General features: G+C 39.7%; 1 protein-coding gene and 1 long non-coding RNA gene across 4 annotated transcripts in view; one reads left to right on the top strand and one right to left on the bottom strand.

The window, feature by feature from the left end:
* atp2b2 (ATPase plasma membrane Ca2+ transporting 2) overlaps window positions 1–26,749 on the top strand; it is a 193,282-nt gene that overhangs the window by 10,253 nt on the left and 156,280 nt on the right. Inside the window, exon 1 of one of the 3 annotated variants that reach the window (XM_081357725.1) lies at window positions 8,972–9,060. The exons of the other annotated variants lie outside the window; for them this stretch is intronic. The gene's annotated coding sequence lies outside the window, so the exon portion shown is untranslated. Of the gene's footprint in view, window positions 1–8,971; window positions 9,061–26,749 lie in introns of those variants that run through there. 3 annotated transcript variants of the gene reach the window in all.
* Window positions 16,876–26,749, bottom strand: part of LOC308685759 — a 47,515-nt gene continuing 37,641 nt past the window's right edge. Inside the window, exons 3-4 of the long non-coding RNA XR_014029486.1 lie at window positions 17,466–17,575; window positions 16,876–16,953 (exon numbers count right to left, since the gene is read on the bottom strand). This is a non-coding gene — a long non-coding RNA (uncharacterized lncRNA). The remainder of the gene's footprint in view (window positions 16,954–17,465; window positions 17,576–26,749) is intronic.

Raw genomic sequence — 26,749 nt, 5'->3', positions numbered from 1 at the left:
TGATCAGGGCCAATTTGATCCTGTCAATCAAAAGAGGGCGTGTCTGACTGCAACTCACACTGTGTGTGAAGAAAATGTCTTTATGTTAAAGAAGGCTCTATTTAACTCAATGAATCAGCCATAGTTCAAGCCAGGGTTGCCAGATCCGTGATTTTATTCAAACAATAAAATGCTGTTTGATGCTCTTAAATGTGTCTTTTCTTCCACTTAAATAAAAGTTATAGCACGGAAAAACATGCATGAACATCAGAAGGAATGTTGAAGGATACAGTACAGCTTACTGGAATGGATCATGTAAATCTGAAAATAAACTAGTTGAATATAATAGTTTAGGCTCTGTTGCTCATTTTAACTTCTAATATTATAGTAATGTGCTGAATGAGAGGGTCCCTGTATAGTTTACAGCATTAGTTGGGAGAGATTTTCTTCCTTAAAGTCCCCCTGTAATCAATCATTTTATCCCTTAAAACTCACCTTTGATCACCAAAATGACATATTTAGACATCTTTTCCTTCTTCATGCCTTAAAATATCTTGAGTGTAACTCGACACCCGTGCCTCATTCAGTATGCGCGGTTCTATGAATATGCAAATGAGCCCCGCCTCCACTCACTCACTCAGCTCAGAGATCCACTGGTTGACGATCACACGTTGATCTGATTGGTTACAAGGTAGTTTGTGACGTCAGAAACACCAGCGATTTCAAAGCGTGTTTTTGAGACTGTCTTTGGTTCACTGCAGTTTTAAAGGTCCCATGACATGCTATTTTTTTGTAGGCTTTAATATAGGCCTGTGGTGTGTTTAATATGCTTTAAGACAAACCATGTGTAAGTTCATAAGTCGACAGCATTGCTGAGTATTTCCTCCTTAAAGGTCCCATGACATGAAATTTTCACTTTCTGAGGTTTTTTAACATTAATATGAGTTCCCCAAGCCTGTATATGGTCCCCAATTTTCTAGAAATTTCAATCGGTGTAAATCAAGCTTTTGCTATCTTTCTCTGCCTTTGAGAAAATGGAAGCTCAATCGCGCTGATCTTGAATCTCCTCCTTGTGACGTCATAAGGAGGAATGTTACCTCCCCTGTCTCTGCTTTGCCCGCCCAGAGAATATTTTCCGCCCATGAGAAAATGAGCTAGGAAGGAAGTAGGAACGCGTACGCGCGATTTTAGTTTGTCCACGAGAGATATCATGGCTTTTGAGCGAGCGAAGCATAACACTTGCTCAATAATTGGATGTACAAATGAACACCGAAGGGTTAATACAGAGCTGGGCTTGCTGAACGTCTGAAACTAAAGTCTGGATCACTCTCTTTGGCTCAGCTACACACCTCGGAACAGTAAGTCAACTAATGATATATAAGTGTGTTGCTTTACTGTTTATGGTTGCCTAGACTGTTACACGTAGAATGTGGCTGTCACATTAGCTATGCAGCTATGCAGTTTATGTGTGTGAATACACACACTGTAACGCGAGTGTTGTACACTTCTTTGTTATTTGGATAACCGTTTTCCTGTTGGTTATACGGCGCGCGCGATATCCGCATTTCAAGATTGCAGAGCTTGATGTAATTGTAATAAGATAAATTACAGATGTTATAGATCTCTCATGAAAAAGCAACAGTAGGTTAGCGTTAGCTACATGATAATAACTGTAAACCATCCGAATAAAGTACCGTATCCAGACATAATATTTTAAACTAACCATTCGGAAACGTCCTGCTGGAGCCGCTGAGTTGTTGCTTCTCCATCCGGATCAGATTCTGGGTCAAACTGAAATGCTTGAACGACTGCGTGTCTCCGTGCCATTGCAATATATCCAACGTAAACATGCACGGACCGGTACCGTTGCGCAAGATGGTCAAGGCCACACCCACCCTCCACCTTGCGCCGCCTTTATCCTCCTTATTACTATTTAAAGCTACAGACACCGAAACGGCCTGTCTGAAGGAAGCTCATTCTGGGACTGGCTTATAGTGGCTATAATTCTACACCGAGGCTGAATTTTTGAAAAGAGATTTCAGATACAGTACTAGAGACCACTAAGGCCTATATTAAAGCCTACAAAAAGTAGCATGTCATGGGACCTTTAAAAAACTTCTCACGATTCGATAATCCCGATAGCTGTAATAGTGAAAACATATAATAGCTGTAATAGTAAAAGTTTTTGAGAGAGTTCCACATGTAATGCTAGATATTTCATATGTAAGCTTGTTAGCCAATCACAGCAGTGGGCGTTTACACTGAAGTCTCACAGCAGCCAATCACAGCAGTGGGCGTTTACACTGAAGTCTCACAGCCAATCACAGCAGTGGGCGTTTACACTGAAGTCTCACAGCCAATCACAGCAGTGGGCTTTTACACTGAAGTCTCACAGCAGCCAATCACAGCAGAGGGGGCGTTTACACTGAAGTCTCACAGAGACACGCCCCTTCAAACAGAGCGTTCAAATCAGAGGCTGAGATCAGGCTAGGAAATATGCCTTTTATTTCTAAACTTTTGATCTAAAAAACATACTAACATTATAAGGGCACCCCAGGAAACATTCTAAAATAATAAAAAAATCCATGCAATGGGACCTTTAAGAAAATCTAAATATCAGTGTCCGTATGGGCAGATATCATTCTTAATAATCATAAATCTATCATCAGACTCTGTATAGATGAGCTGAAGTCCAGCAGACTGTGGTGTGTCGAACTCTTTCTCAGCAATGTTTCCTCTGATGTATGAAAGTGTTTTTGGAGCAGGAGAGCGTTTGATTCCGGCTAATTAAACGAGCATCTGAAGGCCAATATTGATGTTGCAGGTGCTTGGACTCTTTCATAATGAGTCGTTCCTGAGAAATCTGCAGCTAATGAATAGTCAAAGTTAGACGGGAGTTTGTTTGAACAGAAGCGTCCAGATGTCGCTGCGCAGCTCAAGGCAAAGCGTCTGAAGAATCGAGACTGAAGAAGAAGTTTCTGTGGCCCGCTCTCGTTTCTCTCCAAGCCTTTTTCTCCAGTGTTAATGACTTCTGAAGCCCTGCTGAGACTTAATATCAAGAGCCGACAGGAGTCCGTCGACGCGTAGCCCACAACGGTCCATTACAGAGTGTGTGTTTCTGGGCGAGAGGTTCAGAAGAGGGCAGTGTGTGATGCTCTCTGTACGGTCTCCGGCGACAGGGAAGTACAATGATGAATGTGTGTTTTAAAGTCACCATGAAATCAAAATTGACATTGTGACAAAAAAAAAAGTGTGTGTGTGTGTGTGTGTGTGTGTGTGTGTGTGTGTGTGTGCTGGGCAACGATTAATCGTATCCAAACATAAAAGTTTGTGTTTACATAATATGTGTGTGTGTGTGTGTGTGTGTGTGTGTGTGTGTGTGTGTGCTGGGCAACGATTAATCGCATCCAAAAATAAAAGTTTGTGTTTACATAATATATGTGTGTGCACTGTGTATAATTATTTTGTATATATAAATACACACATATGCATTAATCACATATTGGATGTGATTAATTGATGCCCAGCACTAATTTTGCAGTATTTATTTTAAATGATTTATCTGTGCGAATCATTATTGTTTTAAATTCATGTTCTAATCTTGAATCAGAATAAGTTCCTCTTGCAGCATCTCTTCTCTTCTCTGATGATGTGGGCGGGGCTTTAACCTGTCACTCACATGAGATCAGCCAATAGCAAACCACAACCATCCAATCAATTCCCCACAGACACAATCAAGACACAATCTAGTTTGTTCTAGGTCCGGAGCTTAATAACGCAACTGATTTGTTCAAATGGCTGATTCATTTAGGAGCAAAGCAACGGTGACTGTCTTTATGAGTGGATCATTGAATTGATTTGTTCAAAAACGCTGATTCATTGAAGAATGAAACACCTCAGAGATGCACAACGAGAATCAACACCTCAGAGATGCACAACGGTTCTGTTTTCATTGGCGAAAAATATTAAAAATACTGTTTTAAATGTAACTTACAATGTTAACTTTTTGTTTAATAAACTTTTTTATAAAATCAATAGCATATAACATTTGCAATCAAGCCTATATGTATTATGGGAAAAAGCACTCATACTGTACTAGAGCGTTTTACGCCCGTACACTGAGGGTCATCCTCTTTTCACTGCGTTATGCTAGTCTACATCACAGTAAACATGTGCACTCGCAACGACTGTTTTAGTGTTTTTGTAAAGTGAAATACTTGATAATGTCAGGTTCCACAACATTAAAACATCTATAGTATATTATCAGTTAGTATTAGTATATTATAATTAGTACATTATCGTGTATATTATATTATATTATATTATATTATTTTATATTATATTATATTATATTATATTATATTATATTATATTATATTATATTATATTATATTATATTATATTATATTATATTATGGTATATTAGTATATTATTCTTTACATTTACATTTATGCATTTGGCAGACGCTTTTATCCAAAGCGACGTACATTGCATTTCAAGGTACAAATGTTTACATTCTAATTAGTATATTCTAATTAGTATATTATCGTGGATGATACATATCATAATCGCACACACATAATGTCCATTTGCATTTTATCCATTCGAAATATGTGAGATTAGATAATTAGTGTGTCTAAAATCATACTTCACTGATAATAATAACCCACATGTCTCTGGATGCCGTACTGTCAGGGTTTTCCTGCACATCTGCAAACTTGACTGATTGCACAATCGCATTTAATTAATAATCAACATAATCATGTATTTGTAATTTGTGTTTACATTTGAGTTGTTATTATAAGGGTATAAAGTAGAATCAAGGGCTTTGCATCCAAAAATGCATGAATTATTATTCAATCTTAAGCTTAATACATGCTTTTAAAAATGAATATGCAAATGCTGACCTGCAAATGATCAGCTCTGAAACAAAAGAGTCTGTGGTTTCAGGATTCAGTTTAATTGTTACTGCGATCATGTCTCCTGCTGTTTCATATTCTACTGTCTCATGGATGTACTTTCCCATCACCAGATTCCCAGATTCCCAGCAATCGTTCTCAGAACTCCGGCTAGCGTTCTGGCAAGGTTCTCTCAAAGTTATGATCAAACGTTCTTGCAGAGTTATAGTTATTAAAGATTACAAAGATTGCATTTAATAAGGTTATTAAAGATTACAGTATTGAAGATTATCTAGTCTTAAATAATGTTTGCATTTAATAAGGTTATTAAAGATTACAGTATTGAAGATTATCTAGTCTTAAATAATGTTCTCAAAACATAATCTATACCTCGATCATGGAAGGTTTTTGTTCATGAAACGTTTTAGTTGGACATTCGTCATGTTATTTTTAAATGTTACTAATTGTTTCGGAATGTTCAGAGAACATTCAAAAGTAACGTTCCAATAGACCCCTTTTCAGTTGGTAAACATGGTGACGTTTTTTTGTGGGCGGAGCTTAGGTGGAGGCAGAACGATCCCTCACGCTTCACTAACGCTAGTGTGCAAGTTTTGTTAGCTTGTTTTTTAACAATGACTGGAGAAAATCTGATTTTATCTTAATGTGCAAGGTCACTCACTGTCCAGGAACACGATTGTTATTTGCAAAAGTTAATTTAAACGGACATCCCAGTTTGGCTGACCCGGCATACACGCTCAGTCAATGGATGGACGATCTGACAGGATTAACGTTAACGCTACCTCCGGTTGAGTGGCCTGACTTCTACACCTTCCTGATAGAGAAACTGAGCGTAAAGAGAAACTGAGGGCATATACATAATTAGATGCCTATAACTGTACTAAATAGTCACGTACAAGACTTGTGTGGTAGCCTACGATACGCAGTTCTGCCGAGCCAGCGCCACGGCCAGACAGAAGACGACAATGTAAAGAGTGACATTACGGTGCAATTGTAATTATGTGAATATTTTCTAGAAATAAAAATTCCAGATACAGCATATTCATTTTTTAACTATGTATTTGATTACACTTTCTTACCAGGTTCTTCAAAAAGTCTAGTCACAATCAATCAAAACAATGTATACAATCATAGATGATTCACGAATAATCACAATCATTTAGAAAACATTATGCGATAACATTTCAAATTGGAGCCTGCAACACAACAAGACATTTAATAACAGTAATAATAATTTAAGCTCCTTATTATGTGGCCGAATCTGTGCTGGTTTGTATTGGCCGCCTCCAGTTTTCCCTTTGTTTTGCCTCCAGCTAACGCTGTGACGTAATTGTGACGTCGGCCGACATCAGTCTCAGACATTATCTATAGCTTGTTCATGGAAGGTTTTTGTTCATGGAAAGTTTTAGTTGGACATTCGTCTAGCATTCTTAAAATGGAACTACTTGTTTCGGAACGTTCAGCCAACATTCAAAAGTAACGTTCCAATAATTTTTGAAGAATGCTAAAATGGAATGTTCACTTAACGTTCATATAACCAAGAAAAAAAGTTTTTAGAACATTATAAAAAAACTGGATGTTTTGAACTTTCTGAGAACATTCAGATTTCATAACTTAATGGGAGCGTTAGCACAACGTTCTTAGAACGTGTTTTTTGTTAGCTGGGTTAGTACGTGTATGTGAACTGGGAAGCAGCCATGGTCTCCACTATGAAGACAGCAACTCAAACTGTGTTTATAAAAATGCATGTGATTGTGGGAAATGGTGTGTGGTTTCTGTACTATAAAAGGCTTGTAAAGACAGGAGTTTGGCCACGAGGAGGTCCAGGGTTTGCTCATCGTGAGCTCTGGACAGCACATGTATCTTATACTAATAATATCTGTGGTGGGAGGGCATGCTATTTAAAGTCGTCCTGGCCTGTGGGTGACGTCCCGCTCTGACCCAAGGGCATGAGAATCCCAGTGTACAGATGCCTTCTCCATCCAGACCCGGACCTCACATCGCAAGCTCAGTTTGATGCCTCCTCGTGTCATCGGGTTAAATGACTCACTACAGGGAGACTCGTATGATTCGCTTCTTCAGACCGAGGAGGATCTCGTACTGGGGGGATCTCACACAGAGATCTTAAACCCAAAAATCAAAGTGAAAAATATGAAATTACACTTTGCATAAAGAAAATAAAAGTAACGTCTTCAGATAATCATCTTGAGATTATTTCCATCTAAACTGGTTATATCTCTAGCAGTGAATGTTTTATGATCAGCAGGAGAATCATATTCATCCGCTCAGCCGAAGCACAACCACAACAATGTTCTTACGCAAAATACATGCAGTTTAGATTTTTAACCTCTAGAGCAGGGCTATTCAACTAGCTGCATTCGAGGGCCGGATTATCTAATCGAAAAGTTGAGTTGGGCCGGTGGGTTGGTTTGGGGGTTTAGCTTATTTATTGATAGCCTAGAAATCTAGATGCACCCTAGCGGCAGCAAAATTTATTTTGCAGCCAGTGTCGTCTAGCAACTCTCCGTTGGCTTTCGAGCTGGAAAAAACAAACTCTAGTCAGGCCAATCAACTCATGTATAGAGTCGGTGGGCGGGCTTAACATTAGGGGTGTGAACCGACACTGGTCTCATGATATCATGATGAATCGCGATTCACCGCATCCACAATTTTAAATTTTACTTCAAAAGTGATGTGTGTGTGCGTGTGTGTGCGTGTGTTTGCCTGTTCGGGAAGTCACAGTGACAGAAACAGTGACATTCCAGTTTAAGTTTCAGGGGAGTAAAGCTTGTTTATGCCATTAAGAAAAGGAAAAATCTGTCAAATAAATTTTGTTTTAAAGAAATGTTCATTTAAAAGCAGCGCTCATTAATCAGTGTATTATGTTACTATTAAAGGGATAGTTCGGCCAGAAATGACGTCAGAAAAGCGCCAGTACATTATAATGGGTTATGGTCTATTACTGAACCGATACCGAATCGTCCCAGACTTGCGACGGTTCTGCGTGAATTCCCTACTATACTTGAGTCTTTCAAATCGGCCTCTGGAGGACTTGGAGTTAAGCTTTTCTTTGAGAAAAGCACAAAGAACGGCACTGAAGTCATTCTTAAGAAAGGAAGATGTGTTCGTAGTTTAGCTGACCAGATACGGCAAAAGTTTAATCCATCAACTTAGCTCCGCTGGAGGGAGAACGCTCCAGTTGGTTGTAGCGCTGTCCTATTGCGTGCAGAGGGAATCTGAAAGACCACCGTTTATCCCGGCCTTCGGATTGAGCCGTGCCAATGATGAGTTCCCGGACCCAACATCTTGATGTGGGTCTGGCTTGTCAGGTTAATTTATTGAAACATTATTTATCGAAACATAACAGTTTCAATAAATAAGCTAAAGTAAACCTAAAAAACTATTGTATTTACTTGGAAATGTGGTACCCAACAGTATGCAGATATATAAGACCATAATAAATAAAAACCAAAATGAGATCTTTCATCTAAACTGGTTATATCTCTAGCAGTGAATGTTTTATGATCAGCAGGAGAATCATATTCATCCGCTCAGAGCCGAAGCACAACCACAACAATGTTCTTCTGCAAAATACATGCAGTTTTGTTTTTTAACTCTAGAGGGCCAAAATATTCAGTGAGCGGAAAGTTCAAATGTGTCACAAACAGATCTGAACAGAGAACATACATTAAACAGAAAGAATATGTTTCTTTTACAGATAAACATTTAACTTTTTTTGTGCCAATTATCTTCTCGGCTCAAATGAGCTTCCATAAATCCCCGGAAGCAGATCCTTCTAAACACTCCATATGATCGAGAATACCCTTCATCCACAGCTCAAACGGAGAGCTCAATAGGTATGGCGTAATGACTTTTGAGGCACAGATTGTGCAGGATTTGCGGGGATTATGCGGTGGTGTTTCTGATACACACACTCACTCTCCTGCGACACACACCTGCGGACGGATACACACACAGCTGTTACTCCTGCTTGACCTCTCGATCTCAGATCTGACCGCGTGTCTGGTTGGGTCTTCCCAGCATCCCGCTCTCAGGACAAATCCATTGGGAAAAACGCATGGAAAAGTGCAAACCGCTCTATTTTTAGTCGTGCAGCCGCTGGATGTTCATGTAAATGCCACTATGGCTCTCAGTTGCTCCAAAGTAAGTGCTTTTCTCACTTTTCTTTCTGAAAATGAGTTGTTTTGTTCTTGTTTGTTAGTTTAGGTTGGTCAGACATTTAAAGGAGATTATCATGATATTTTCCTTAAAATGAGTTAATGCCCAGCAAACTTTCATGTACGTGTTAAGATAAAACCTTCTTTAAATAGCATTTTTCTAACATATTTGAGATGTGTTGTCATGATGTTAAGAGAAACGTTCATATGTCCTAACTTATTACTAATTATTGCACTGTTTTTATTCTTGCATTGTCTATTGTGCTATTTCTTGACGAAGCTGCTTAGACATACTCTCTAGTTTCTAATGTTTTTATTGGTTAATGTTTTTATCTTGGGTTTTGACCGGGACCTTCGCACTTAGTTTCGTTCCTTCATGTAAAAATGTGTATGGAATGACAATAAAAGACCCTTGAACCCTTGATGTCATTACGTTCTCAGAGGAAACAGCATTTTCAGAACATCCCTGTATTGTTATTTGTACGTATTGAATGTTAATGTTAATTTTCTTGGAATATTGCAAATAAACGTTCAAAGGATGTTATATTCTGAGTAAAAGTAAGGATAGAAGAATATTGTACTAACATTATCGTAATGTTCTGATCACAACAAGTAAACTGGACATTTGAATGTTTTAGAAACATTGCAAACCACTGTTCAGACAACGTTTTTAGCACGTAATTTTGTCTCAGCCTGCTGTGTTTGAGTGTGTTAGTGAATCGCACGCTCTGATGATGCTGTTGTCGAGTTAGAAAGCTAACCGATGCCTTACTATAAGTCTGAAATACTCCGTTTTGTAGTTTCATGCTTAACATACAGAGGGTTTCTGTGCTTTTCTCCCTGCGGAGTTCTGTTTAATTTAAATGCATTTTTGGCCTCAGCTGTTCGTGCACAGTAGGACTATTGAGCTCTAACATTATTATGCTGTGAATCATTTGGTTTTAAATGAATTTAACTGAAGCTTACAGTAAAATATCTTTTTAGAGCCGACTTTGGTATCTTGAGCACAGTTGAGACATGATTGAGATCTCTATAGAAGAAACACATGTGAGATTACTATGTTCTTTGTCTCATTTTCTCTGTTTAATATCACTTTGAAAGCATTAATGTTCTCAGGCAGCAGATCATATGTCTTTGTTTACTGCTGTGGTTTACTTTACCTCCATGTTCATTGATCCAAACGTGTTTTGACTGCTGATTTAAGCAGATTAATTTCTAGTGGGATCTTTCTAGAAACAGTTGGGATTGCGTGAGGCATACAGATTCACCAGTTTAGTTTCATAATGCCATTAAAATGAAAGCTTTGTGAGGTATGTGCCGTTTCTAATGGCTGTTTTGTGTGCCAGTCCCCGTGAAATGACTCGCTTTGAGATGTTAGTTAGACGTGAAACGCTATGAAAATTTCATATCATGATTATAGTGACCAAAATTATCACGTTTATCAATATTTTCACGGTTTTGTTAAAATGAGATGAAAATGTTCAAAAATGAACTGATGCAAGTTTTATATTTGAAAATCAACAAACAACAAATAAAATTAGCAGCTCTATGCACTTTTTTAAGCATAAACAAAATTATTTGACCGTTGTTAATAGCAACACATTATTATGAAAACAGCACATCTCTTGTATCACTGCGGACGTGCTCTTCAAAGTCATTCATATGCAACGTGCCGTCTTGTGTCTCAGTTTTTGACTGTATTGAAAATGAAATCAGAGCACTTTAGTATTAATACTACTGTAAAATTTGCAGTGATCATCTTGTCTGGACGATTGTTTTACACTGTACAAAATGGATTTATTGGTAAGATTTCCCTTACGACTTTTGTTAAAGGTAAAATATGACCCAAAAACACTAGAAACTAATAGTACTCTTATTGAGATTAAAAGGCCAAATACACTCAAAATCTTTTTGTCAAAATGGGCTTGGCGTTTTTAATAAATGTTGTTTATAATAAATGCGACTTGAAAGGCTCGAACACACTGCAGTTTAATTCAGTTGTCAGTTTCTCCGTTTTAGAGTTAGAGTCATATTATAAATATACCTTAAAGATTAGAAGTATACTAAAAGTGCACAGTCAATACAATTAATTGCACTTCTTTTTCACAAAGATTGTCATGCCCAAAGATCACTGTATGAACGGTGTGTTTGACGGCGCGTTAAACACTGATGTTCAGTCACAGGTGTGTGTTTATTGATCAGGCAAACCATATACTGCCTTCTGCCTGCACCACACAGCCCTGAGACACACGAGCACTGAGAGAGAGTGAATCGCATCTGTAATCTGAGCTCTGGCCAGAGAAACCTCTTTCCTCATGGGTGTACACCAATGGCTAATGGAGGTTCGATGTCTGTTGTGATATGAGTGACCCTCCTGATGAGATTTCAGGGGTCACACCTGTGTCAGAGGTCAACATCAGATCTTACTGATGACAGGACTGATCTAATGGCATGCAGTCTGATGCTCAGTGATATAGACAACATGTTTGTTAAAGTACACATGAAACCCATTTTACTTGTGTAATGTGAAGTATGTGAAGTTAAACAGGATATTCATCTTGATGTATCCCGATGGTAACGCAATTATTTTGTTTGAAATAGTGTGCACTTTTGACAATAAGACCGTGGGCCCTATTTTAACAATCTGAAATGGAAGTATCAAACGCGAAACGCAAGTAACTTTGTGGGCGGGTCTCGGGCGCTGTTGCTATTATACCGGCGGGATAAATGACTCTTGCGCCCGACGCAAATCTAAAATGTGTTGTTCTGAAGAAGCTTCATTACTCATAGGTGTGGTTTGGGCGTAACGTGAAATAAACCAATCAGAGCGTCCTCTCACATTCCCTTTAAGAGCAGTCATGCTTGTTCCATGGCGGATTGCTATTATAACGGCAGATTTGCCAGGAGCGGTTCACAGCCGAGGAGACCGACGTTCTCGTCAGGGCCGTAAAACACAGAGATGTGACATTGGGGACGGAGAAACACACCCAGATTAGCTTCGCTTAAACAGGCGTATAATAATTTGGGTAAATGTGTAAGCTAGATTTATGCCTATTTTTACACCACAATGATTTCCCTCGTGTGGAATATTTTTCCTTGTAATAATGTATGATTTGCAAAAATGTAAACTGCGTCTGTGTAGATGAGAGAAGCAAAGTGTGTGTGCGTTGTGCACACGCTACATTATGGCCAAGCATGCGCTCTTAAAACAGCATCTGAATATCGCACCACTGACTTTAGACGAGGTTTCTCCTGGTCTGTGGCGGAATTGTTTTCTGAAACTGCAAAATAGCACCAGGGAACGTTTGCGCATGAACACGCCTCCTCTTTTCGCTGAACCGCCCCCGGGAGCGCAAGTTCATTCACTAATTTAACGACGTGCGTGCAAAATAGGTTCCAGCATTTTTATTTAGTCTCTAGTTAGTCTCAGGTGTGTTTCGTACGCGTTTTTTTGTGGGTATACAGTGTGCAAGATGTAACAGATGGTAAATAAGATAAAATACACATAATATAACAAAATTAAATTTATTTTCATATTAATCTTTGCCATAGACATCTATCACTCAGTTTTGGACTTATGCCAAACCATATTAATTGAATTAATTGAATGTCTTGGTTTCGTATGTAACTTTAGCTCCCTGAAGAGGGAACAAGATGCTGCGTCGAAATGCTTTGGGAACGGCTCTGCGTGATGAAGTCCAATGAAGGCCTGCAGTACGATAGATCTTGAAGTATTAGTAGGAACCTTGGGAATATAACCTGGTCTGGGGTGAAGTCAAGCCTTTACCATACCAGGTGCAAATACCAGACATGAGGGAGATACCGAGAGGGCTTGTAGGTCTCCAATTGTTTTGAAAGGGAAAAAGCAAGGAGGAAGATCGTTTTTAGAGTGAGAAACTTCTCAGGAACATCTTCAATTGGCTCAAAGGGAGCCAAAGAAAGGCCTTCTAACACAACACTCTCGTGCAAACTTCAGGCCCAAGCCTCAAGGTGCCATGGAGGAAAGGGGTTATTAGAGGGTGTTTCCTAATCAGCTAAGGCTGCCACATTCAGCTTTAAAGTGGATTTCCGCACCATGAAGTGAATAATCTCCACTTCAAGGCATAGAGCTTCCTCAGGGATGGAGCTCTGGTGTTGAGGATGACCTCAACAACCTCGGTTTAGAGACCTGGGGCCAGTTGCATGAACATAGCCATTATGTTAAGACTTAAGAACTAGTATGACCAAGTAGCGGTTAATCAAGGGACAATCAGTTTTACTTTTTAGTACTGAATTAGATCAATCTACATTTTTATATAACTGACTTTAAAAAGTAATGAACAGTCTTAAAGAAAAAAATGTGATGACTAACTTCTAAGACTAGTCTTAGTAGTTTATGCAACCGGCCCCTGATCTTATGAGTTGGGTCACCAAGCCGTTCCCATAACTCTGGTCGGAGGTGAAGGATCGACCCCTTCACCTGAGAAAGAAGGTCCCTCCTGAGCGGAATCTCCAGAGGAGAGCCATCGAGGAGAGACACAAGGTCCGAGAACCATATTCGGGCCGGCCAGAACTGGGCTACCGATAGCAGATGGACCCCATCCCGGTAAACTCTCTCCAGAACTCCCAGGAACAGAGCGATCGGGGGAAAGGTGTACAGGCGTAGGGTCGGCCATGTCGGTACCATAGCATCCAGTCCAAGAGGAGCTGGATGAATGAGGGATGAAATTCTCCCACAGGAGCTTATCCAGTCACAGACCTTGAGTCGAGCGACCACTCATGATCGTCCCCCCAACCCTTGAGGGATGCATCCATTGTTACCATGACGTGACGACATGGAGCACCCAGCACAGGTCCTTGGGAAAGAAACCAAGGTTTTTTCCACATAACTAAGGCACGAAGGCATCGCCACTTGACCTTGATCATGCAGAGCGGATTTCCCCTCGAGGAAAACCCCTTGGTTTTGAGCCACCACTGCAGGGGTCTCATGTACAGCATGCCAAAAGGGATCACATTGGATGCGGCTGTCATCAGACCCAACAGCCTCTGAAACTGTTTGACAGTGAGTGACTGACCTAGCTTTAGCTCACGCATGGCTGAGAGAATCTACGCAATTTGAGCAGGAGTCAGAAAAGTGAACCTCAGGAACTTCCTGTGTTGTGGGAGAATGGATATGTGGAAGTATGCGTCCTTGAGATCTATCGTGCAAACCAGACCTCGGACTTGATTTGAGACAAGATTTGCTTCAGAGTAAGCATCTTGAATTTGCACTTTAGTTGGCGCAGATCTAAAATCGAACGCAATCCCCAATCCTTTTTCGGAACAATAAAGTACTGGCTGTAAAACACGGGAGGAGGAACCCGTTCTATAGCTTACTTTGCCTTATAGCCTTCTTGTTACATCACCAGAGCCTACTCAAGGCCCACTACTGTGGGAAGGACTACGCTGAATCAGGGTGGGCGAGGCCTGAACTGAACGGTGTAGCCTTTTTTGACTGTCTGCAGGACCCATTGAGATATATTTGGCAGTAGTGTCCACCCTGCTAAAAAATCTACTAAGGGAACCAGTCTTTCGAGACTGGCCTCTGGTGTAGCTTGACCAGCAAGTGCAGCACCCTGAAGCGGTGAACCGGCAGGGAACTGCTGACCTGACTGCTCTAGAGCCATCCTCGGAGGGAGCGAACAACCCCACGGCGCTACGTATCCGGGCAGATGATCGGATAAACACTCGCTGGGAACCGTTGCGCCCCAAGACAAACAAGACTGAAGTCATTTTACTGGTTCCCCCCATTTGGTAGACGGCCAGACCTCTAGTTTAGGAACTCTGCAAGCGAATGTCCGCACTCATGTAAAGAACCTGGGTGTTGTTGTCGATTCTTAGTTAAAATTCGACAAGCAAATAAACTCTGTTGTCAGCCATTTTTTTCCAACTTAGGGGTTTACGTAAATTGAAATCTTTTCTATATTTTGGTGACCTAGAGACAGTCATTCATGCTTTCATTTCAACAAGGCTTGATTATTGCAACACTCTGTATGCCGGTAATAACCAGTTTTCATTATTGCGTTTGCAACTGGTTCAAAATGCTGCAGCTCGCTTCTTAATGGGGAAGAAAAAACGTGAGCATATCACCCCTATGTTATCACATTTACATTGGCTTCTGGTCAAATACAGAATTGAGTACAAGGTTTTAACTTTTGTATTTAAAGCCTTGCATGGTCTGGCTCCAGTTTATATCTCAGACCTTATTTGTCCATACTCTCCCCGAAGATCTCTTAGATCATCCTCTGACAAATTATCAACCATTCCACTGTCTCGCTTGAAATCTAAAGCTGACAGAGCCTTTTCAGTATTTGGTCCTAAGCTGTGGAATTTGTTACCTCAGTTTGTTAGGTTATCTTCTTCCTTATATGCATTTAAGCAATCTCTCAAAACGTCTCTGTTGTTTTAAGTTGCTATATAAATAAAAGTGACCTTGACCTTGAAGGCACAGAGGGGAGACGGGCACTGTGTAATGAGTTGGAAACCGTCTTCCCATGGAGGGGTCTGCCCTCAGAAGCCTGACACGACTTCTTTGACAAAGCCCTTCGAAGTCTTGGCCTGAGAGTGGCGCCCGCATCCCAATGGAGGATGAACTTTTGAAGAGAAAGGACTTTTTCTTTAATTCCGATCAGGTTGAGCCATAGATGTCTCTCCATAGCCATAGAACAGACCACTGACTTGTCCATCTAACTGATTACGTCAATGCTGACCTCCTCGCAGGTCTTTAAGCAGGTCACCCTGCTATGCCTGCAAGATAGATATAGTGTGCCTGACCTGCTGCCGAATAAGCTTTACCCACCAGCAAAGATGTAGATCTTAAAGGCTTGATGGGTAATGTCTGGGCTTTAAGGGACGAGACTGAGGGAGAGATAGCTTGCACACATCTCTTCAGCCCTGGGCTTCGCCCAATAACCATGCTGTTTTAATCCCATGATGTTAGAATACGTTGAGGTCTGAGGACTAAAAATATGGTATGAAACCTGTTCTCTTCCATGAAAGGAAAGGGACAGAACGGTAAGCCCAGACGCAGAGGTTGCACATGAGACGGCATAAAGCGTTCGTATAATTTACTTTGCAAACGAAGCTCATGTTTCTCGCCCCCGGCCAATCGATATTTAAATTGGCTACGGCGCGAGTGACAACCTCCATGAGCTCCTCACATGCAGGAGACTAAAGTGACGAGACTGCAGTATCTCCTGTCTCGATACTGACAACATTGAGCTCCTCAGAACTGGATAATTGTAGAACCGGTGCTTAACATTTATTAGGGCATTTATTATTGCCATTGTGCAAATAATAACATTTATTATTGTTATTAATAACTTTTGCTATTTGGTATTAGTGCTAATGGTGATGGTGCTATTAATAACTTTTGCTGTTATTAATAACTATCGCTATTAATAACTTATTATTGCTATTAATAACAATAATAATAACATTTATTATTGGCACAAATTTCACATTTCAGTTTGATTTCAATTCACAAGCTTGCAATTAAATTCTGATTAAATTCAAATAGATATCGATTAATTTTGATATAGAATATCAGGTACAGTTCATGGAAAATTTGGGAGTCAGTTGGAACTACATTACTATGATGTTTAAGGTTAAAATGAACTGATTTGATTACAAACACTTAACTTATTTTTTATAAAAATAAGTTTATCATTTGAGGCGGGGTGGAAAAATGAAGGCACAGACAAGAGACCTGCAGTGCTTAACTAACCCAGAGAGGCCTTTTATGTAGACGATACTCAAATGTGATGAGTTTAGCGGTGCGTTCCCCTCTTCTGTCCTCTAGTCGGTCTCGGGAAGAAATGGGAGAAGAGACAAAGGTTCAGCCTCTCCTTCGTAGATCCTTCTACATTTTGAATAGGCGAATAACGAAAAATGTTATGAATTTATTTAAACATACATGAAATGTTGAAGAACAGTAAAATATATAATGAATATGTAAATGCTGCTTTCATTTTTCTAGCTAAATATCGAGTTTATGGTCACTGAATGGCTTTTCTGAGGTAAATGTGACGTAATGTGATATTGTTCTCAAGTTGTTTTATTGACTTCTTTCTGCGGTTGAAACACTGATTGATCGATTACATGAGACATGATTGATTTCACTAAGTTGTCCTGTATCTTTCAACATTCCTCCTGATGTTCACTGATGTTTATTTGGTGCTGTAACTAGTAGTAAACAGGACAAGATCTATCATGCCACATTAAAGAGCGCCAAAACGGCATATTTACAGACATAATATATATTATTATACTCCTAACTCTTGTAATAAGCACGACTCAAGTTTCATCTGTGTGTGATGATGATGAAGGAGCGGTGTACACTGCGCAGGGACCCTGTGAGTCAGAACACAGCACCTGGTGATCACATGACCTCCGTGCTCCGTGCTGATTGGTTGTTTTCTGCATTCAGCTGTGCTCCGGTGGCTAGACTGTAATGCCTCCAGCACACATTCACCCATGGCAGCCTGGGAGATATTGCAACACAAAATATGTTATGTATAAAAATGTATAAATTCTGTACAAAAATATGATAATATTGATGCATTTCTTTATCCTGAAAATAGAAATGAAAATTTCAAATATAACTGTGCTAAAATGAGTTATGTGTGGGGGATTCTTCAAATATGAGCTCTTTTTGTTCTCTTAAAACACTGTCACACCTTTAATATTTAGTTAGTCCAACAATGTCCAACAGTTTAAATGCATTAGTCATTTTCTTCAATAAATGACGTAAGACTAATTCCCTAGTTACAATTTTATGCATCATAAATATACAAATATGTGCACACTTCTAGCATTATTGCCCAGAATAACAGTTTGATAGGAAATATGCTATTAACCTTGATTGTTTTTATTATCTTCACATCACACCATGTCTCATATTTCATCTCAAGCTACTTTGCAATCAAGTAGAGCTGTGAAACGATTAATCACGATTATTTTGTATATATAAATACACACACATGCATGTATATATTTAAGAAAAATGTGTTATTTATATATAAAATATTTATATTTATATATAATATTAAGATATATACAGTATATACATGCAAATATTTCTAAAATATACATATATGTGTGTGTATTTATATATACAAAATAATTACACACACATATATTATGTACACACAAACTTTTATTTTTGGATGCCATTCATTTCACAGACGTCCAATTAAGTACAATAACATTTGATAAAACTTTATTAGAGGCAAAATTGTTGGTCAATGACACTACAACTGTTGTGTATATTTTGTGTATATGTTGTGTTTGTTCATTAAACTCTATTTTTGTCATAATAGTTTAAAATATTGAATAATTCTTATGTATTTTTAATATTGAAACTCTATATAATCTGTACAAAAACCCTGTGACTGACATGAAAGCACATGGAGTTGAAGAAACGTGTATCAGAGATCGCATTAACCAGACGCCCTCAAAGATCCTGAATCCTGGAAGATGATGTGTTGTTCATACTGAAGATGTTTGTGTAGCATGCGCTCACTGAGTCGGGACAGGCGCTGAATGCATAGTCTACAGTGTTGAGAATAATGGAAAATCACAGCTAGCACAGCTTTCTGACATTCAGAGCAGTGGAAAATGCAGGCCAGTGGAAAGAGGCTCTGAGAATAAATAACTTGATAATGTTAATGGCCGACTCCACAGAAGTGCCACGCTAGATGCTATCGACACAGACGGGACCGGGACTAACCAATGCACAGCCGGCCGAAGGAGGGCTACCTCCTAAAAATAGGACTCAACTAGTGCTCTCTCGGGGTTACTCGGTTCAATTAGGCTGTTTAATTAATTGCCTGTTATAATAATTACATAAGTAGTGAAGTGCTGCCCCTGGGAGTCTGAGAGCTGCATCATGCAATATCATTTTGTGGCCCTATAGGGACGACTCTAAGCATCAAGATGAATACTCTGATCGTTTGACATGATGGCTTGTGTTTGGGCTTTTATGTTTCCTTTTTCTAATGTGCAACACCAGCCATGAGACTCCCACAATGCACGCTGTTTTTAAAAGCAGCACGTCTATTCACTCTTATTCGCATGTCGTATTGCAAACCGTTTTTTGTCTCTCACATTCAGTTATGAATTACATTAATGATGTGAATGATGGCACATTTTCAATTCGATAAAAAATTTAGTATTTTGCATCGCTGAATTTTACTGTTGTTGGCTGAATGTCGGCGACAGGGAGTCACTCATTACACAACATTTCAATGGGAAAAATCCCAGACATCCCTTCCTGGTCTACTAACTACGTTTCACAGTCAAACACATGAACGAGAACCGATTTGCCTCTGATTTTGTGCGTTTGACTGCGATTTCAACGGAACTGTCGTAGTGTAACAGCGCAGCGCTTCTGGGTTGTACGTCAGAACGGAGGCTTTTTGCACACAAAAAGTATTCTTGTCGCTTGATAAACTTAAAGGATTAGTTCACTTTTAAAAAAAACTTTTGCTGATGATTTACTCACCCCCATGTCATCCAAGATGTCCATGTCTTTCTTTCTTCAGTCGAAAAGAAATGAAGGTTTTTGATGAAAACACTCCCCCATATAATGGACTTCAGTGGGCCCCAAACGGTTCAAGGTCCAAATGCCAGTTTCAGTGCAGCTTCAAAGGGCTTTAAACGATACCAGACGATGAATAAGGGTCTTATCTAGCGAAACGATCGCTCATTTCAAAAATAAATAAAAAAGTTTAAGTTTTATAAGCACAAATGCTCGCCTTGCTCTGTTCTGTGATGCGCGTTCGTGACGTCACGTAATACGCAATTACGTTGAAAAGGTCACGCTTTTCTGTCCTGACGAAAATTTTCTTTTAGGCTTTTTAATATTAAAACACACAGTATTCGCACACGAAATGGGCATTTTAAACGATAAACTGACACAAAGACATTTGAATATGTGTATATGGTCCTCCTTCCGCACATTTGTAAACACTGACTCGGTACTTCCGCCTACGTCAAGCGTGACCTTTGCGTATTACATGACGTCACGAACACGCATCACAGAACAGAGCAAGGCGAGCATTTGTGCTTATAAAACTTAAACTTTTTTATTTATTTTTGAAATGACCGATCGTTTCGCTAGATAAGACCCTTATTCATCGTCTGGTATCGTTTAAAGCCCTTTGAAGCTGCACTGAAACTGGCATTTGGACCTTGAACCGTTTGGGGCCCACTGAAGTCCATTATATGGGGGAGTGTTTTCATCAAAAACCTTCATTTCTTTTCGACTGAAGAAAGAAAGACATGGACATCTTGGATGACATCGGGGTGAGTAAATTATCAGCAAAAGTTTTTTTAAAAGTGAACTAATCCTTTAAGGTTGAGCCACTGTAGTCACTTGGACTATTTTAAACATTGTCTTTACTAACTTTCTAAATTCAGCATATTGACACACAGTAATACACACATTTGACACATTTGCTTCTCTGTTCTGTAGCTTTCGGCAGTCTGTAAAAATATACCTCAGATTTAGCTCTTTCCCGTTTTAGATGAAGTTTTGTGTGTTTTTCACGCCACACTGTATAGCTAATTAAATTTCGGCGTGGCCAATCAGATGTCAGGCTCAGCTTTATCTTATATCTTCCACCAGTGCCATGTCAACATGAGTCCCAGTATACAGGGTTTATCCTGCAAATCGTTTCCATGTTTCTAGCACTTAATACTATAAATCAAGACATGCACAGAAACAGTTTACTAGAGATTGTAATGTCCCAGCGAGCGCGGGCCCTTCGGGTCACGGCCCTTGAGGAAGAGCAGTGTCTGTAAGGCCAGTATTCGACACAAGATGCGTACTTTAAAAAACGCAATGTCATGGTAAAATTAAGGGCGCTTCTCAGCACAAACGTCTCTTAGAGTTATTACTACCTATTGGAGCATCCAGTCTTCTGCACTTAATGGCTCCCTCTGGGTGTTTAGAGGCCAAATAAACCTAATTATGCTTGTTTCATGCCCACTACATCTGAGACGCCAGGCTGCATGCTTTTTAATTGAAATAAATGGCTGGCGCAGATTTCCAATGCAGTGCCACTCGACCCGCTCAATTATCAAAAGACACAACGGCATGCAAACTTTACAGGCGCAAGGAAGAGGAAACGACTATTTCACAGAAATGTCATATTTCTGAAACATTTGATTATATCAAATTAACCAACAATTTTAATAATTGTGATGATTTTAATTTTTACTTAGTTTCCTGACGATTGTGCTGGTTGGCCAGTTTTGGCATGTGACTAAGGGTGTACTCACACTAGGTACGGTTGCCATGAACCGGGCCCGAGTACGATTGTCCCCCCTCCCCCACTGGCCTGCACTCACATAGGGTTTCAGCATTCGTGCCGGAGCACGCTTACGTCATTATGGTGTGACGGTTTCGGGATAAACAGGAAGAGCGGCGCATCGCTCTGAGTCCATCGCTCTGTTTACTTTGTGGATAATTTTGAGTCGTTTGGTCCACAGCCCTCTCACAGCCTGTTGTTAAACAGATCTATCGCCTTTGTGGCACGAAAATTTTCACGTAATCGTGCTGCTCGTATGAGGAGGTTTGCGTCACGCGTCCTGTTCCGTGCTCCAGCACGGTTAGCGCTCACACTGCATGCGAACCGCGCCCGAGTCCAACTGAACCGTGCTCTGGCCCACCTCTTCCAACCGGGCCAGGGCCGGCTAATCGAGCCGCGCCCGGGCACGGTTCGGAGCACTCACACTAGTCAAACGAACCGCGCTTTGGTGGTCAAACGCACTCGGGCACGGTTCAAACTGGCTAGTGTGAGTACACCCTTAAAGCTTTATAAGTCGACAGCATTGCTGAGTGTTTCCTCCTTAAAACTGCAGTGAACCAAAGACAGTCTCAAAAACACGCTTTGAAATCGCTGGTGTTTCTGACGTCACAAACTACCTTGTAACCAATCAGATCAACGTGTGATCGTCAACCAGTGGATCTCTGAGCTGAGTGAGTGAGTGGAGGCGGGGCTCATTTGCATATTCAAAGAACCGCGTATACTAAATGAGGTAAGGGTGTCGAGTTAGATTCAAGATATTTTAAGGCATGAAGAAGGAAAAGACGATTAAATGTGTCATTTTGGTGATCAAAGATGAGTTTTAAGGGATGAAATTATTGACTACAGGGAGCATTTCTGATCGGCTAAAAAGGTGCAGGCACATATTTGGTTTCATAAAATGTGAAAGGCCCTCAACCTATGATACATCATGTAGAAATGTAATGTAAAGAGAGGATTCATAATGATTCGAGAAAGGCCACGTTTCTTCATCAGCCAGGCTTAGTGCTGGAGAGTTTAGAAGTGGCTCCAGCGCTTCAAACGCCTGAAATGCTCCTCTGATTTGTATTATGTATTAAATGGAGCATGTGTGTGTGTGTGTGTGTGTGTGTGTATTGAGAGCGTATGTGGAGGTGTTGTAAGTAGGTCAGGGACACTGTGTATTTCGACTGCTCTCCAAACAAGTGCTCACTGTATGAACTGCTCATATTCACATGTGGGGGAGGCTAATTTGCTCATTATTATACTATCAGATTATTACAAACAATAAATGTATCAAGTAGAACAATAGCAAAATAAAAACCAATTAGTATAATTACTGTAAGTCGTGCCAGTAGTTCTGCCTGTGGAAAGCAGTTCTCGATCCCAGATCCGCGTGTGTATCCCACACACACTCCACAGATCTGCACACCATAAAGACGATTGATATTAATCAGGCGATGATCTACAGGCTTTGACTTGGGCTGGGTCTCGATTCACATGTTCCAATTCAATTCGATTTCGATTCTAAATTCTATTTTCGATTATAAATTCCATTTTCGATTTCGATTCCCGCTTCGATTCTCGATTCGACTCAATGAATAAAGATTTAATGCAAATTCCATATTTATTAAAAAGAGCATAAGTTTACAAGTAGTTAATTAATGAAAAGAAATTAAGAGCCACAAACTTGTATATTAAACTCTTGAATTAAACTTTTGAATGGTTTGTCTTAGTTACTAACAACCCTGGTATAAAGTTGAATCATTATTAATGGAATATTCTTGGTTAACTAAATTTATGTCATCAACATTTATGGCATGCTATAGATTACCATATTTAATAATTGGACTATCTATGAAACGAGTTAGAATAATAAGTATTGACCCAGAATATTCCTCACAATAATTACTAGGGCTGGGTCTCGATTCAGATGTTCCAGTTCGATTTGCAAGCTCTGAATTCGATTCGATTTCAATTCTTGATTTCGATTCTAAATGAGATTTTTGTTTTCGATTCTCGATTCGACTCAATGAATACAGAGTTAATACAAATCCTGTATTTATAAAAAAGAACAGTGAACATAAGTTTACAAGTGGTTAATTAATAAAAAGAAATGAAGAACTCTTAAACTCTTTTTATTTTAGGTACACTTGGGTCCATTAAAACAGAACCCAACTCATTATTTCAAATGCATACAATGAATAGACAGGATTTTGATGGAAAGATGAAAAACTGATGCTGAGAATTGGACGAGTCGGAACAGTCGCACGCCTTGATCAAACAGGATCCGGTTATTTTATATTTAAGATAAAACACACATAATCTCACAGCATTAGTGTAACATGCAAGCCTATGAACAGTGGAGGAAAACTAATACTGGCTTTCGGCTGATAGATAAATAAATATGGAAAAAAAATCTATTTGTGGCCTTTGAGGATCGATTTTGAATCGACCGCATTTAAAAAAACGATTAATCAAAAAATCTATTTTTATTTTTACATTAACATCTCCAACACGCGCTCATGACATTTCATCAGTATAAAGATCATCAGTGCCGGACGCTTCTTCATTGGCTTTGGTTCCAGAAGTCATTTTCCAATTCATTTTGCCAATCAAATAAGTTTGCAATGAAACATTTTCATTTTTGGATGAGCTAATCGTTTATGACTTTATCACCAAAGTGTGAGTACAACAGCACTAATTAATAATCAGCCATAGCCATCAGCAGAACAACATGTTCATTTATAATGTGTCAGGATTCTCTTTAAAAACAAATGGCACTGAAGTGGAGACACTGAACACACTGAAGACACTGAACACACTGAAGACGACGATCTCTGATGAGACGCGCTAATTAAGGACGCGCTGACGGATAAATAATAAAAATCACGCTAATTAAACGTGAACATCGACCCGCACTGACACACACTCAGGCTCTTCTGTGTGTGTTTTAATGTGAAGCAGGTGCGATGGCCTTCACTCATGATCCACACACACACACACACACACACACACACACACACACACACACACACACACACACACACACACACACACACACGTGTGTGAGTATGCGAGTGTGAGTGTGTGCAAGTGTGCGTGTGTGTGTGCGTGTATGTCTGTCTGTGTGTGTGTGTGTGTGTGTGTGTGTGTGCGAGTGTGCGTGTGTGTATGCGAGTGTGTGTGTCTGTGTGTGTGTGTGTGTGTGTGTGTGTGAGTATGCGAGTGTGTGTGTGTGTGTGTGTGTGTCTGTGTGTGTGTGTGAGTATGCGAGTGTGAGTGTGTGCGTGTGTGAGTGTGCGTGTGTGTGCGTGTCTATCTGTCTGTGTGTGTGTGTGTGTGTGTGTGTGTGTGTGTGTGTGTGTGCGAGTGTGTGTGTGTGTGTGTGTGTGTGTGTGTGTGTGTGTGTGTGTGTGTGTGTGTGTGTGTATGCGAGTGTGTGTGTGTGTGTGTGTGTGTGTGTGTGTGTGTGTGTGTGTGTGTGTGTGTGTGTGTGTGAGTATGCGAGTGTGTGTGTGTGTGTGTGTGTGTGTGTGTGTGTGTGTGTGTATGCGAGTGTGTGTGTGTGTGTGTGTGTGTGTGTGTGTGTGTGTGTGTGTGTGTGTGTGAGTATGCGAGTGTGTGTGTGTGTGTGTGTGTGGCTCTTTGACATGCAGCGTAACACCTTTGCTCAGTCTCTGTAATCTCGGCCGCAGTGCCGCGCTTCTGCACGAGCCGGTCGTGAATGACGAACGCTCTAAAAGCTCGCTGGAGATGGAGACTGCTCAGTGTGTGTGTTTAAGGGTACTTAAAACACTTTTATTACTCAAGATATGAATATAGCAGCACTTTAGAGGCTATCAGCCATGACAATTATGCAAAACAGTGATGCGACCAGACTCTAACTGAGTGTGTGTCTGCAGTGTTTGTGCTGTAAACATGAGTGTGTCCAGATCACCAGAAACAGCTTCAGAAATCCTAAAGAATGAAGTCTGTCTCTATCTGTAAACAATAAATGCACTGGGTTTAGTGGAATCATTTAAGGACATTTTAAAGCTATTGCTGTTTTTTGCAATGTCATGCATTAGTGACGCAGGAATACAGATGAAGACGATTAATAATATTATTCCAGCAGGCAGATGCAAAACACACTTAACTTACGGGAACGTAATGCAGTGTTTCCTACACTGTGAGAAAAATGTCCTTGGAAAAAGTTGACCGGTATATAAGTTTACGCACAACTGCTTCAACACTAAAACACAAGGCGTAATTCAAAATAAAGATGAAAAATCAATACAGAAAATGCTTTCATGTTAACACTGTACATTGGGCATTATATTTTGCAGACTTTCTTTACAGTGTGCAATTCATTTCTGATTTTATTCTGTTATTATTATAGTCTCCTAATATGCACTGAGGACTGAGACAAGCTATAAAGCCAAAATATTCAATATTTTATCCATTTACTTGCATGTCATGTGACCATTAACTGACATCAGAGAACCGTGAACATGCAAGTGTGCCTTAAACTATTGGGTAACACTTTACAACAAGGTTCATTAGTTAGCTAAATGAGTTAACATTAACTAACAATGACCTGCACTTCTACAGCATTTGTTAATATTTGTTAATGTTAATTTCAACATTTACTAATACTTTATTAAAATCTTGTTAACATTAGTTAACGCACTGTGAACTAACATGAACAAACTATGAACAGCTGTATTTTTATTAACGTACGTTAACAAAGATTAACCAAAACAGTTTGCAGTTCATGTTAGTTAATGCATTAATTAATGTTTAATAAATGAACCTTATTATAAAGTGTTACCAATTATTGCAACATTAACATAAAATCAAGTTTTTGACGTCATAAACTGAGTTTAATCTCTGTGCAGTGAACTGCTGTTATGACATCACCACTGGACTGACCAATCAGAGCGCAGGAACACAACTCTACATGCCTCCTTATAGACCTTCTGTAGCCCCGCCCCTTTTCAGCGCTGCGCTCGTTGTCTTTTGACTTCCGGTCTGTATTTTCACAGCAATCTTGCATATTTATGAATGGACGGCTCATTTTAAAATCTTCCCGGTCAACTGACATTTGTTAAAGGGGCATTCCACCCATAGGAACATTGTTTTTTATTGAAAGTGGGTCATATATGTAGTCGAAATGTAAAATAAATTTTGAATTTGGTGCCTTCGTGACCGAGGAAAGACAAAAAATAACTTCAGGACGCATTTGTATGAAAGACAACAACTCCCACAATGCACCACATTGCACAGCTCCGCAAGCCACTCCCACTAATCCAGAAAGCGCATATCTGCCTATAAGAGAAATCACTCTTCCGTCTACAAGGCTAGCTACTACCAGAGCTTGAAATT

Source organism: Scardinius erythrophthalmus (genome assembly GCF_964197995.2).
Source record: "Scardinius erythrophthalmus genome assembly, chromosome: 25".
NCBI classification, from domain to species: Eukaryota; Metazoa; Chordata; class Actinopteri; order Cypriniformes; family Leuciscidae; genus Scardinius; species Scardinius erythrophthalmus.
The sequence above is the reverse complement of the archived record's forward strand: the minus strand, read 5'-3'. Positions and strand labels throughout refer to the sequence as shown.